Source organism: Oncorhynchus keta, unplaced genomic scaffold (assembly GCF_023373465.1).
Source record: "Oncorhynchus keta strain PuntledgeMale-10-30-2019 unplaced genomic scaffold, Oket_V2 Un_contig_9580_pilon_pilon, whole genome shotgun sequence".
NCBI classification, from domain to species: Eukaryota; Metazoa; Chordata; class Actinopteri; order Salmoniformes; family Salmonidae; genus Oncorhynchus; species Oncorhynchus keta.
Window position 1 is genome coordinate 280,985 of NW_026290602.1, and position 14,262 is coordinate 295,246.

Consider the following 14,262-nt stretch of genomic DNA (forward strand, 5'->3'; position numbering starts at 1 on the left):
CTGTATGTCTTTAACTGTTTTGATCAGTACTATTAGAACTGTGTACATCTTTCCCTCACCAGGATGACTCTATAACTTTCCCTCTGTAGGACTTTTCTGAGCATTCGTTTCTCTAACCAGATCTACTCTATGCATATCTTTCCCTAACTAGAACTAGACTTTATAAAGTGGTTCCTGAAAGTAACATGTTGGCTATAGAGCGTCTATTCATCCTTAGAGACACATAAAGTATACCCAAACAGACACTGGCTGACCCAACTACACACACACACAACCACACACACAATCCCCTCCCCAAACACACCCACACACAGTCGGTGAAGACTGCAGCATTGTGCGACACAGAGTAGGTGTGAGGTCAGACGGTACTAAGTGCTCCCTCTCTGGATTTGGCTCACAGGAAAAGACCAATGATTTGGAGGACTGGAGCTCTTGTGTCCTCTTGTGTCCTCTAGTCAGCTGGGAAAAGGAGGGAGGGCGGACGAGGAGGGAGAGAAGGGAGGGAGGCTAGGAGGGAGGGCGGTAGTTACAAATGCCCAATCTAACTCACTAAAACTCTGACCATGTTTTTAGAGAAATGTCAGATCTGCTCTGTGGAGGAGAGAAGTATTAAACAGAGGTAAACAGCTTAAGGTAAATATCCTTAGGCACAGATGTAGGATCAACTCTGATATCTAACAAAACTGACCTCAGATCAGTGTCTAGAAGCAATGTCTTCCTACTTTGAGACCTCATCTGTCTCAGCATCTTTCTCTGGATTACTGGACAACTATAACTAACCCTGGGTTTGCCGGTGTTAACCCTTAGACAACTATTACTAACCCTGGGTTCGCTGGTGTTAACCCCTGGACAACTATAACTAACCCTGGGTTCGCTGGTGTTAACCCCTGGACAGCATGGCTGCTGTGGGAAAGAGATGATGATTGACTATGGTGAGTTTTTACCTCTCACGTTGTATACAGGGGTTGAATTGGAATATATTGATACTGTTCCCAAAATGTGTCTTTTTCCATAATGATTTTTATGAATCAATTTCGATGAAATTCTTTGTTATTTACTGTACTAAGGTGGTGTAAATGTTTTCCCATTACCCTAATTCAATTGAATAACTCCTCAGTGGAAAGACAGATGTTGTCTGTTTTACAAAGAACATTAACAGAGAATACTGTCCATATCATATCGTAATTCACACAGCAATATCATATTGGTAATGTGTGACTTAGGTCTATGTAATGAAGATACACAGGAAGAGCCTTGAATCTATTCATTAGGAAGAGTTTGAATCTATTACTCAGGAAGAGTTTGAATCTATTACTCAGGACGAGTTTGAATCTATTACTCAGGAAGACTTTGGAATCTATTCCTCAGGAAGAGCTTTTAATCTATTACTAAGGAAGAGTTTGGAATCTATTACTCAGGAAGAGTTTGAATCTATTACTCAGGAAGAGTTTTAATCTATTACTCAGGAAGAGTTTGGGATCTATTACTCAGGAAGAGTTTGGAATCTATTACTCAGGAAGAGTTTAGAATCTATTACTCAGGAAGAGTTTGGAATCTATTACTCAGGAAGAGTTTGAATCTATTACTCAGGAAGAGTTTGAATCTATTACTCAGGAAGAGTTTGGAATCTATTACTCAGGAAGAGTTTGGAATCTATTACTCAGGAAGAGTTTGGAATCTATTACTCAGGAAGGGTTTGGAATCTATTACTCAGGAAGAGTTTGGAATCTATTACTCAGGAAGGGTTTGGAATCTATTACTCAGGAAGAGTTTGGAATCTATTACTCAGGAAGGGTTTGGAATCTATTACTCAGGAAGGGTTTGGAATCTATTACTCAGGAAGGGTTTGGAATCTATTACTCAGGAAGGGTTTGGAATCTATTACTCAGGAAGAGTTTGAATCTATTACTCAGGAAGGGTTTGGAATCTATTACTCAGGAAGAGTTTGGAATCTATTACTCAGGAAGAGTTTGGAATCTATTACTCAGGAAGAGTTTGGAATCTATTACTCAGGAAGAGTTTGGAATCTATTACTCAGGAAGAGTTTGGAATCTATTACTCAGGAAGGGTTTGGAATCTATTACTCAGGAAGAGTTTGGAATCTATTACTCAGGAAGAGTTTGGAATCTATTACTCAGGAAGAGTTTGGAATCTATTACTCAGGAAGAGTTTGGAATCTATTACTCAGGAAGAGTTTGGAATCTATTACTCAGGAAGAGTTTGGAATCTATTACTCAGGAAGGGTTTGGAATCTTTTCCACGGGGTCCTGGGATCCATTACTCAGGAAGGGTTTGGAATCTTTTCCACGGGGTCCTGGGATCTATTACTCAGGAAGGGTTTGGAATCTATTCCACGGGGTCCTGGGATCTATTACTCAGGAAGGGTTTGGAATCTATTCCACGGGGTCCTGGGATCTATTACTCAGGAAGGGTTTGTAATCTATTCCACGGGGTCCTGGGATCTATTACTCAGGAAGGGTTTGGAATCTATTCCACGGGGTCCTGGGATCTATTACTCAGGAAGGGTTTGGAATCTATTCCACGGGGTCCTGGGATCTATTACTCAGGAAGGGTTTGTAATCTATTCCACGGGGTCCTGGGATCTATTACTCAGGAAGGGTTTGGAATCTATTCCACGGGGTCCTGGGATCTATTACTCAGGAAGGGTTTGTAATCTATTCCACGGGGTCCTGGGATCTATTACTCAGGAAGGGTTTGGAATCTATTCCACGGGGTCCTGGGATCTATTACTCAGGAAGGGTTTGGAATCTATTACTCAGGAAGGGTTTGTAATCTATTCCACGGGGTCCTGGAATCTATTACTCAGGAAGAGTTTGTAATCTATTACTCAGGAAGGGTTTGTAATCTATTCCACGGGGTCCTGGAATCTATTACTCAGGAAGAGTTTGTAATCTATTACTCAGGAAGGGTTTGTAATCTATTCCACGGGGTCCTGGGATCCATAAAATACTTTGGATGATATTTTGCAACTATCAACATTGGTTTCAGAGCAGTTCAATAGTGCACTTGTTGGCCTTGAGAGATGGATGTGTGTATACAATCATGCACATGCACACACACAGACACACGCACACATGCACACACACAGTCTTGTACAGCTAACCTTGTTGGGACACATAATTCAGTCCCGTTCAAAATCCTATTTTCCCTAACGCCTAACCCTAACCCTAACCCTAACCCTAACCCTAACCCGTACTCTTACCCTAACCCTAACCCAAAAACTTAACCTTAACCCTAACCCTAAACCTAACCCTAACCCGTACTCTTACCTAGTTCATCAGATGTATGTTTGTTTACTATTCTTGTGGACACACACACACACACACACACACACACACACACACACACACACACACACACACACACACACACACACACACACACACACACACACACACACACACACACACACACACACACACACACACACACACACACACACACACACACACACACTGAGTAGACCAATTATGTAACACTGTGTGTACAGCAGCTCAAAGACATATTTAAAAACACAAATAGCCAAGTGAATGCAGGGGTGGATGGGCAAGGTTTCCTCTTGGCTAACACAAAGGAACACATTACATTTTTGGCCGAAGAATGCTAGTCCATGCTAGCCGCAGACTGGACACTCTGGTTATACACTGCATACTTAGCATTCCACATAAACACACAACACAACTTAAATTGACAGTTATCCAGACTGCATTTAAAGGAAAACTCCACCCAAAACTATATTTTGGCATTAGTCCATTGTTGATATTGTCCCAAAATGTCAGCAATAACGTTTTCAAGAATCTTATCTTGAAAACTGTATTGCTGACATGCAAAACACTTTGGGACTATATTAACAATGGACTAATGAAACAAATACCAAAATATAGTTTTTGGGTGGAATTGTCCTTTAAGTAAACATCCAGAAATTATGACATTAAAGGGCTATCTAGGATTCCTACAACATCACAGTTTTAATAGTTGATCTGAGCTCATGGCATGTACTGGTTATATTCTTCAACAATCAATGGCTATTTATCATTCATTTAAAAGTCAAAAAATGGATGTGGCAATCCTAGATTGCCCCTTTAAATGTGGAGTTCATTCTAATCCAACCAAATCCAGCGACAGGATCTGAATAAATTCATTATCCATGATTGAGTGACTTGACAGAAGGCGCTGTAAAGTTATCGAAAATTAAACAATGTTATGTCCTTTAACCAAAGCTGCCCTCAGAAGGAAAACAGACGTCATGTAAATACGGAACAACACACACTTTGTTTGCCTCCCTCGTCTGCAGAGGTCCCCCCCCTCTCTCTGAATCAGGTCCTATTGCACTCAGTAATGACAGCTCACCGCTGCAGCTTATGGGCAGGATATGTGTTTTCTGTGAGAGCACTGGCATTCACGCATGCACGACTAGAGAGCGCACACACACACACACACACACACACACACACACACACACACACACACACACACACACACACACACACACACACACACACACACACACACACACACACACACACACACACACACACACACACACACACACACACACACACACACACGCACAGCTTCATATGCAGCCCTCTCTTTCTCGCTCTCTCTCTTCCCCATCCAAAGTTCTGAAAACAGTGTTACTGCTGTGTCCCATTACATCAATAGACTTTATTCATGTCAGAGGAAATTCCGAGTCACTCTGTAGTGCTGCTGTTCCATTGCTGGAAGAAGTGAACGTTTCTCCCTTAAGTCCTTTAAACAAGTGACCTTATACCAGAGGATTATACAAAACAGACCTATAAATACACACAGTCACCAACTCTGTGCCTGGCAAGGGCCTAGAAATATAATGACTGGCATAGGTTCACTCAATATGGCCACCGGTCCACCCATCATGGTACATTGACATTAATGAGAAAGGCTCTTCTAGTTATTCTATTTCTATGGGCCTAATAGCGCCAAGTACTGGAGTATAGACCCGACTGAAAACCTGGCCAGTAGATGCTGAGTACCTAGATACTATGATGAGATGTGTATATTGCTTTTTCCTAAATGCATTTCTGGCAATGTGCTTAACAATAACCTGGGCTTGACCCCTAAAGATATGATAGTAGACTAAGACTAACTACCTTGAGAGGAACCAAGATCTAAAGAAGGAGCCCATCCTCCTCTTGTTTGGCAGGTATATGTTAAAATAAAATTCTTACCAATTACGCTCATTATTATTTTTATTTTTGTGTGTTTACACTTCACATACTAGTTTGTTATTAAGGCACATGAAAGATCACAAGAAGGAATTTCTGCAAAAAATGCATTTTTGATGAAAACCCTTTTTTAAAAACTTTCAAATGACTGTCCTGTAAAGTAGTAACATCCGGCATGCGCCCCGTTCGCGTGCTGCGTCACATATGCCAACCTAGAACAGAGTCAATGTCGGCCCAGGCATGTCACTGCTGACACATCTACCATGTAGACCTATTCCTTCACTTTGGTAAAGACAATGGTCTGAAATCAAATAATGGAAAAGCCATGCATATCTACCTAGTGCACTAACTAATACCCTACCCTGAGTAGAAGTCAAGTCAACAGTCTAGAAGAGGAAAGTTGACCTTGAGCTTAAGCTGTGTCAGCATCAGTGTGTGTGTGTTAGTTTGTTGCGTGTGCGTGTGCGTGTGCGTTTACATGTGGGGTTTACTGTTCTCGCAAACCAACATGGGGAGAGAGAGAGAGACAGAGAGACAGAGATAGAGAGGGGGGAAGAGAGAGACAGAGATAGAGAGGGGGGAAGAGAGAGACAGAGATAGAGAGGGGGGAAGAGAGAGACAGAGAGACAGAGATAGAGAAGGGGGAAGAGAGAGACAGAGAGACAGAGATAGAGAGGGGGGAAGAGAGAGACAGAGATAGAGAGGGGGAAGAGAGAGACAGAGATAGAGAGGGGGAAGAGAGAGACAGAGATAGATAGGGGGAAGAGAGAGACAGAGATAGAGAGGGGGAAGAGAGAGACAGAGATAGAGAAGGGAGAGAGAGACAGAGATATCGAGGGGGAAGAGAGAGACAGAGATAGAGAGGGGGAAGAGAGAGACAGAGATAGAGAGGGGGAAGAGAGAGACAGAGATAGAGAGGGGGAAGAGAGAGACAGAGATAGAGAAGGGAGAGAGAAAGATACGTGGGGATGACAGGTAGAGCAGTCTCGGGCAGCAGTGAACAGTAAACAGAGAAAGATAGAGAGGGAGACCTTCAACAAACCTTCAACATGATGCAGATCTGTGTCTCCAGTCTATCTACTGTATCTGATCTGAGGGATTATTAGCCAGCCTGAAGCATTTACAACAAACACACTAAATGGGACTGTGTGCATGCAAGTGTGTGTGTGTGTGTGTGTGTGTGTGTGTGTGTGTGTGTGTGTGTGTGTGTGTGTGTGTGTGTGTGTGTGTGTGTGTGTGTGTGTGTGTGTGTGTGTGTGTGTGTGTGTGTGTGTGTGTGTGTGTGTGTGTTTGTGTGTACTGCTTGCCTCATTATTACAACAATGACAAACATCCTTCCATTATCAGAGCTCCCAATTCTCTTTAAAAAACAACAACTTGTGTGGCACATGGGGTTTCCACTTAACCTCCCGTCTGTTATTGGAAGACCTTTCTGTTACATCACAACATAGTGTTGTATCAACCACCATACAGAGAGGTATTTGTCAGCATGTGGAGTCACAGCTCCTGTGGAACTCTTGTGGACCTTGGCCAGGGATCACAGAGAGCAGGGAAGCAACCTAAGACATGTGGCTGGGAAAGGGTTGTGTGTGTGTGTGTGTGTGTGTGTGTGTGTGTGTGTGTGTGTGTGTGTGTGTGTGTGTGTGTGTGTGTGTGTGTGTGTGTGTGTGTGTGTGTGTGTGTGTGTGTGTGTGTGGAGGGGGGGAACGAAGACCCAATATGCATTGGCTCAGCATGAGAGAGACCTGTCAGTCAGTCAGGATTTCTTATAACATGTTATGTCATTGATATGACAGTCTTATGTATGACAGTCTTATGACAGTCTTATGTATGACAGTCTTATGTATGACAGTCTTATGTATGACAGTCTTATGTATGACAGTCTTATGACAGTCTTATGTATGACAGTCTTATGTATGACAGTCTTATGACAGTCTTATGTATGACAGTCTTATGTATGACAGTCTTATGTATGACAGTCTTATGTAACAGTCTTATGTATGACAGTCTTATGTAACCCTTATGACAGTCTTATGTATCACAGTCTTATGTATGACAGTCTTATGTATGACAGTCTTATGTAACCCTTATGACAGTCTTATGTATGACAGTCTTATGTAACCCTTATGACAGTCTTATGTATGACAGTCTTATGTAACCCTTATGACACAGGGTTCATAAAGTCTTACCTTTCCATCTGTTTGTTAATACATTTTTTTACTTGTCATATTTTATTTATATTCTTGGGCATAATTGACAGGCATTATTGACAGGCATTATTTACAGGCATTATTGACAGGCATTATTGACAGGCATTATTTACAGGCATTATTTGCAGGCATTATTGACAGGCATTATTGACAGGCATTATTGACAGGCATTATTGACAGGCATTATTTACAGGCATTATTTACAGGCATTATTGACAGGCATTATTGACAGGCATTATTGACAGGCATTATTGACAGACATTATTTACTGGCATTATTGACAGGCATTATTGACAGGCATTATTGACAGGCATTATTGACAGGCATTATTTACAGGCATTATTGACAGGCATTATTGACAGGCATTATTGACAGGCATTATTGTCAGACATTATTTACTGGCATTATTGACAGGCATTATTGACAGGCATTATTGACAGGCATTATTGACAGACATTATTTACAGGCATTATTGACAGGCATTATTTACAGGCATTATTTACAGGCATTATTGACAGGCATTATTTACAGGCATTATTGACAGGCATTATTGACATGCATTATTTACAGGCATTATTGACAGGCATTATTTACAGGCATTATTGACCGGTATTGTTAACAGGCATTATTTACAGGCATTATTGACCGGCATTGTTAACAGGCATTATTTACAGGCATTATTGACAGGCATTATTGACAGGCATTATTGACAGGCATTATTGACCGGCATTGTTAACAGGCATTATTGACAGACATTATTTACAGGCATTATTGACCGGCATTGTTAACAGGCATTATTTACAGGTCATTATTGACCGGCATTGTTAACAGGCATTATTGACAGGCATTATTGACAGGCATTATTTACAGGCATTATTGACAGACATTATTTACAGGCATTATTGACAGGCATTATTGACAGGCATTATTGACAGGCATTATTGTCAGACATTATTTACAGGCATTATTGACAGGCATTATTGACAGGCATTATTGACAGGCATTATTGACAGACATTATTTACAGGCATTATTGACAGGCATTATTTACAGGCATTATTTACAGGCATTATTGACAGGCATTATTTATAGGCATTATTGACATGCATTATTTATAGGCATTATTGACATGCATTATTTACAGGCATTATTGACAGGCATTATTTACAGGCATTATTGACCGGTATTGTTAACAGGCATTATTTACAGGCATTATTGACCGGCATTGTTAACAGGCATTATTTACAGGCATTATTGACCGGCATTGTTAACAGGCATTATTGACCGGCATTGTTAACAGGCATTATTGACAGACATTATTTACAGGCATTATTGACCGGCATTGTTAACAGGCATTATTTACAGGTCATTATTGACCGGCATTGTTAACAGGCATTATTGACAGACAGGCATTATTTACAGGCATTATTTACAGGCATTATTGACAGGCATTAATTTTAGGCATTATTGACAGACATTATTTACAGGCATTATTTACAGGCATTATTGCAGAGAATTGCTCTCTCTCCAGATGACTCCATGGAATGATTTACATTCCAAGCTGTCTGGTTTCTTTCATTATTGCAGTTGGTCCATGAATGAAGTGTTTTGTAAATTATCTAGTTTACTGGGCTGGGAACATTGAGTACCCAATGTTATTTTGAAGTGGCACTGATAGCCGTTTACTGGGCTGGGAACATTGAGTACCCAATGTTATTTTGAGGCGGCACTGATAGACGTTTTTATTGGTTGTGTGACACCATCAGAACAACAACCAACCAATCATGCGTACTTTCATGTCTCCCGACGAATGAGGGGATTCTACTTATGCCCTGGGCCTGCCCCGGGGTGAACAGGGTTAGCGTTGATTACATTCATTCTGGAACCAGGATCACTCCTGGAAATGAGCCAGGTGCCCCGTTTTGGCCGACCGCAAAGTTGTCTCGAAACAAAAGTGGCGAAGGTTAAGCAGGTGGAGTGATGAGTAGAGCTTTTACATGCAGACGGGTTTGCTTTTGATAAAAAGGCTTTATCTGCTTCCCAATGAAAACTAGTTACAAAAAAATCTAACATAGATTTGATGGAAACAATAAGTTTCTGAACGATGCATCATGCTGCTTTGTTGACAACATGAGCGAGTAGTGCAGATTACTGTTGGATTTAAGAAGGGAGCTCCTTCCTCACCGCTTTTCCCCATTCACGTCACAGGTCATAGCCCAGTGGACTTAATCGAACTCCCTCAAAGATTGCTGAATAATGTTGATTGAATTTTGAAGAGGCAATGCTTTCAAAAGAGTCACACATGCTCAACAACCTTTCTCACCCCCCTCAAACATATAAAACTACAATCATTTGTCATGGGATGCCCTTTTCTGACTGTAAACCGGTGGTAGAGACGTGAGGTTACAGTTTATGTCAGGATTTCACATGACAGTCAACAGCAAACAACACAATACAGAGAAAGGGTCTGTCCATGACAGTCAACAGCAGAGAAAGAGCCTGTACATGACAGTCAACAGCAGAGAAAGAGTCTGTCCATGACAGTCAACAGCAGAGAAAGAGCCTGTACATGACAGTCAACAGCAGAGAAAGAGTCTGTCCATGACAGTCAACAGCAGAGAAAGAGTCTGTCCATGACAGTCAACAGCAGAGAAAGAGCCTGTACATGACAGTCAACAGCAGAGAAAGAGCCTGTACATGACAGTCAACAGCAGAGAAAGAGTCTGTCCATGACAGTCAACAGCAGAGAAAGAGTCTGTACATGACAGTCAACAGCAAACAACATAATACAGAGAAAGTGTCTGTCCATGACATTCAACAGCAGAGAAAAAGTCTGTCCATGACAGTCAACAGCAGAGAAAGAGTCTGTACATGACAGTCAACAGCAGAGAAAGAGTCTGTACATGACAGTCAACAGCAGAGAAAGAGTCTGTCCATGACAGTCAACAGCAGAGAAAGAGCCTGTACATGACAGTCAACAGCAGAGAAAGAGTCTGTCCATGACAGTCAACAGCAGAGAAAGAGTCTGTACATGACAGTCAACAGCAGAGAAAGAGTCTGTACATGACAGTCAACAGCAGAGAAAGAGTCTGTACATGACAGTCAACAGCAGAGAAAGAGCCTGTACATGACAGTCAACAGCAGAGAAAGAGCCTGTACATGACAGTCAACAGCAGAGAAAGAGTCTGTCCATGACAGTCAACAGCAGAGAAAGAGTCTGTCCATGACAGTCAACAGCAGAGAAAGAGTCTGTACATGACAGTCAACAGCAGAGAAAGAGTCTGTCCATGACAGTCAACAGCAGAGAAAGAGTCTGTACATGACAGTCAACAGCAGAGAAAGAGTCTGTCCATGACAGTCAACAGCAGAGAAAGAGTCTGTCCATGACAGTCAACAGCAGAGAAAGAGTCTGTCCATGACAGTCAACAGCAGAGAAAGAGTCTGTCCATGACAGTCAACAGCAGAGAAAGAGTCTGTCCATGACAGTCAACAGCAGAGAAAGAGTCTGTACATGACAGTCAACAGCAGAGAAAGAGTCTGTCCATGACAGTCAACAGCAGAGAAAGAGCCTGTACATGACAGTCAACAGCAGAGAAAGAGTCTGTCCATGACAGTCAACAGCAGAGAAAGAGTCTGTACATGACAGTCAACAGCAGAGAAAGAGTCTGTCCATGACAGTCAACAGCAGAGAAAGAGTCTGTCCATGACAGTCAACAGCAGAGAAAGAGTCTGTCCATGACAGTCAACAGCAGAGAAAGAGCCTGTACATGACAGTCAACAGCAGAGAAAGAGTCTGTCCATGACAGTCAACAGCAGAGAAAGAGTCTGTCCATGACAGTCAACAGCAGAGAAAGAGTCTGTCCATGACAGTCAACAGCAGAGAAAGAGTCTGTCCATGACAGTCAACAGCAGAGAAAGAGTCTGTCCATGACAGTCAACAGCAGAGAAAGAGTCTGTCCATGACAGTCAACAGCAGAGAAAGAGTCTGTCCATGACAGTCAACAGCAGAGAAAGAGTCTGTCCATGACAGTCAACAGCAGAGAAAGAGTCTGTACATGACAGTCAACAGCAGAGAAAGAGTCTGTACATGACAGTCAACAGCAGAGAAAGAGTCTGTACATGACAGTCAACAGCAGAGAAAGAGTCTGTCCATGACAGTCAACAGCAGAGAAAGAGTCTGTCCATGACAGTCAACAGCAGAGAAAGAGTCTGTCCATGACAGTCAACAGCAGAGAAAGAGCCTGTACATGACAGTCAACAGCAGAGAAAGAGTCTGTCCATGACAGTCAACAGCAGAGAAAGAGTCTGTCCATGACAGTCAACAGCAGAGAAAGAGTCTGTACATGACAGTCAACAGCAGAGAAAGAGTCTGTCCATGACAGTCAACAGCAGAGAAAGAGTCTGTCCATGACAGTCAACAGCAGAGAAAGAGTCTGTACATGACAGTCAACAGCAGAGAAAGAGTCTGTCCATGACAGTCAACAGCAGAGAAAGAGTCTGTCCATGACAGTCAACAGCAGAGAAAGAGTCTGTACATGACAGTCAACAGCAGAGAAAGAGTCTGTACATGACAGTACAGAGAAAGAGTCTGTACATGACAGTCAACAGCAGAGAAAGAGCCTGTACATGACAGTCAACAGCAGAGAAAGAGTCTGTCCATGACAGTCAACAGCAGAGAAAGAGTCTGTCCATGACAGTCAACAGCAGAGAAAGAGTCTGTCCATGACAGTCAACAGCAGAGAAAGAGTCTGTCCATGACAGTCAACAGCAGAGAAAGAGTCTGTACATTGCAGTCAACAGCAAACAACACAATACAGAGAAAAGCATGACAGTGGGGTTGTATTACTGTTGGTAAAGTAAATAAGTAAGTAAGCAGCCCATAGGGCAGGAGCATAGATATCCCTTAACCTAAAATATATTATTATAAATACAGTTGATACAGGTTTTATAGACATTTTGTGTATAAATAGCCTCTAAAATATATAAAAACAGACCATAACTGTCTCAGAGGAGTTGGGTTAAATGCGGAAGTCAGATTTCAGTTGAATACATTCTGACTAGGTATCCACCTTTCCCTTTCAATGTTTGTTTTCTTGGAAAGCTGTTGTAATAAACTTTGTAATAATATGATACAGTGTCAGTACTTGTTGCATTTACAACTTGTCTCAGTACTACCATCAACTGATTTCAGCCATGTTATGGCTGAGGACTGACAGCATTTACAACTTGTCTCAGTACTATCATCAACTGATTTCAGCCAGGGAATGGCTGAGGACTGACAGCATTTACAACTTGTCTCAGTACTATCATCAACTGATTTCAGCCAGGGAATGGCTGAGGACTGACAGCATTTACAACTTGTCTCAGTACTACCATCAACTGATTTCAGCCAGGGTATGGCTGAGGACTGACAGCATTTACAACTTGTCTCAGTACTACCATCAACTGATTTCAGCCAGGGTATGGCTGAGGACTGACAGCATTTACAACTTGTCTCAGGACTACCATCAACTGATTTCAGCCAGGGTATGGCTGAGGACTGACAGCATTTACAACTTGTCTCAGTACTACCATCAACTGATTTCAGCCAGGGTATGGCTGAGGACTGACAGCATTTACAACTTGTCTCAGTACTACCATCAACTGATTTCAGCCAGGGTATGGCTGAGGACTGACAGCATTTACAACTTGTCTCAGTACTATCATCAACTGATTTCAGCCAGGGTATGACTGAGGACTGACAGCATTTACAACTTGTCTCAGTACTACCATCAACTGATTTCAGCCAGGGTATGGCTGAGGACTGACAGCATTTACAACTTGTCTCAGTACTACCATCAACTGATTTCAGCCAGGGAATGGCTGAGGACTGACAGCATTGTCTGTATGGAATGTTGGCATATTGTTAGTTAGGTTGAACAATTATTGGAATCATTCCACTTAAACTGACTGGCTAGCTAATAAACATACTGTGCAGAAAATCTTCAAATATTTGTTTTACACAATGTCATATCTCAGTACACAATGTATGTAGCCTGCTGTATGTAGCCTGCTGTATGTAGCCTGCTGTATGTTGCCTGCTGTATGTAGCCTGCTGTATGTAGCCTGCTGTATGTAGCCTGCTCTATGTAGCCCGCTGTATGTAGCCTGCTGTATGTTGCCTGCTGTATGTAGACTGCTGTATACTTAGATAAGTGTTTCTGACTTGAGTGAAACAAAGATCCCTTTAAAGCAACATCTATAATGCATATGCAGGGTCATCATATAGCTCTGTTATAGTGAGAGAGAAGCAGTTAGTCAGGAGACCTTCACTTCTACTATTAGTGTGACAGACACACCAACTTCCAACTCGCACTACTACTACTGGACTATAATTCTAAAGCTAATAATACTCTCTACTATTATACTATGGGACTATACTTCTAATACTAATAATACTCTCCACTATTATTACTACTGGACTATAATTCTAAAACTAATAATACTCTCTACTATTATAAAATCTTCAATACTAATTTGTTATTATTACTACTGACTATAATCTCTAAAACGAATAATACCTCCACTATTATACTACTGACTATAGCCTAATACTAATAATAGCCTCCACTATTATACTACTGGACTATACCTCTAATACTAATTGCCTCCACTATTATTACTACTGACTATAATTCTAAAACGAATAATACCTCCACTATTATACTACTGGACTATACCTCTAATACTAATAAGTACTATCCACTATTATACTACAACTATCCCTTTAATACTAATAACATCTATATTATACTACTGCTAGGGTCTAATACTAATAATACTCCACTA

At 41.5% G+C, this 14,262-nt stretch overlaps 1 protein-coding gene across 1 annotated transcript in view; it reads left to right on the forward strand.

The window, feature by feature from the left end:
* The first annotated feature begins 576 nt into the window (after positions 1-576).
* The window catches only part of il16 (interleukin 16), a 64,349-nt gene continuing 50,663 nt past the window's right edge, over positions 577-14,262 (forward strand). The window contains exon 1 of the mRNA XM_052512934.1: positions 577-932. The gene's annotated coding sequence lies outside the window, so the exon portion shown is untranslated. The remainder of the gene's footprint in view (positions 933-14,262) is intronic.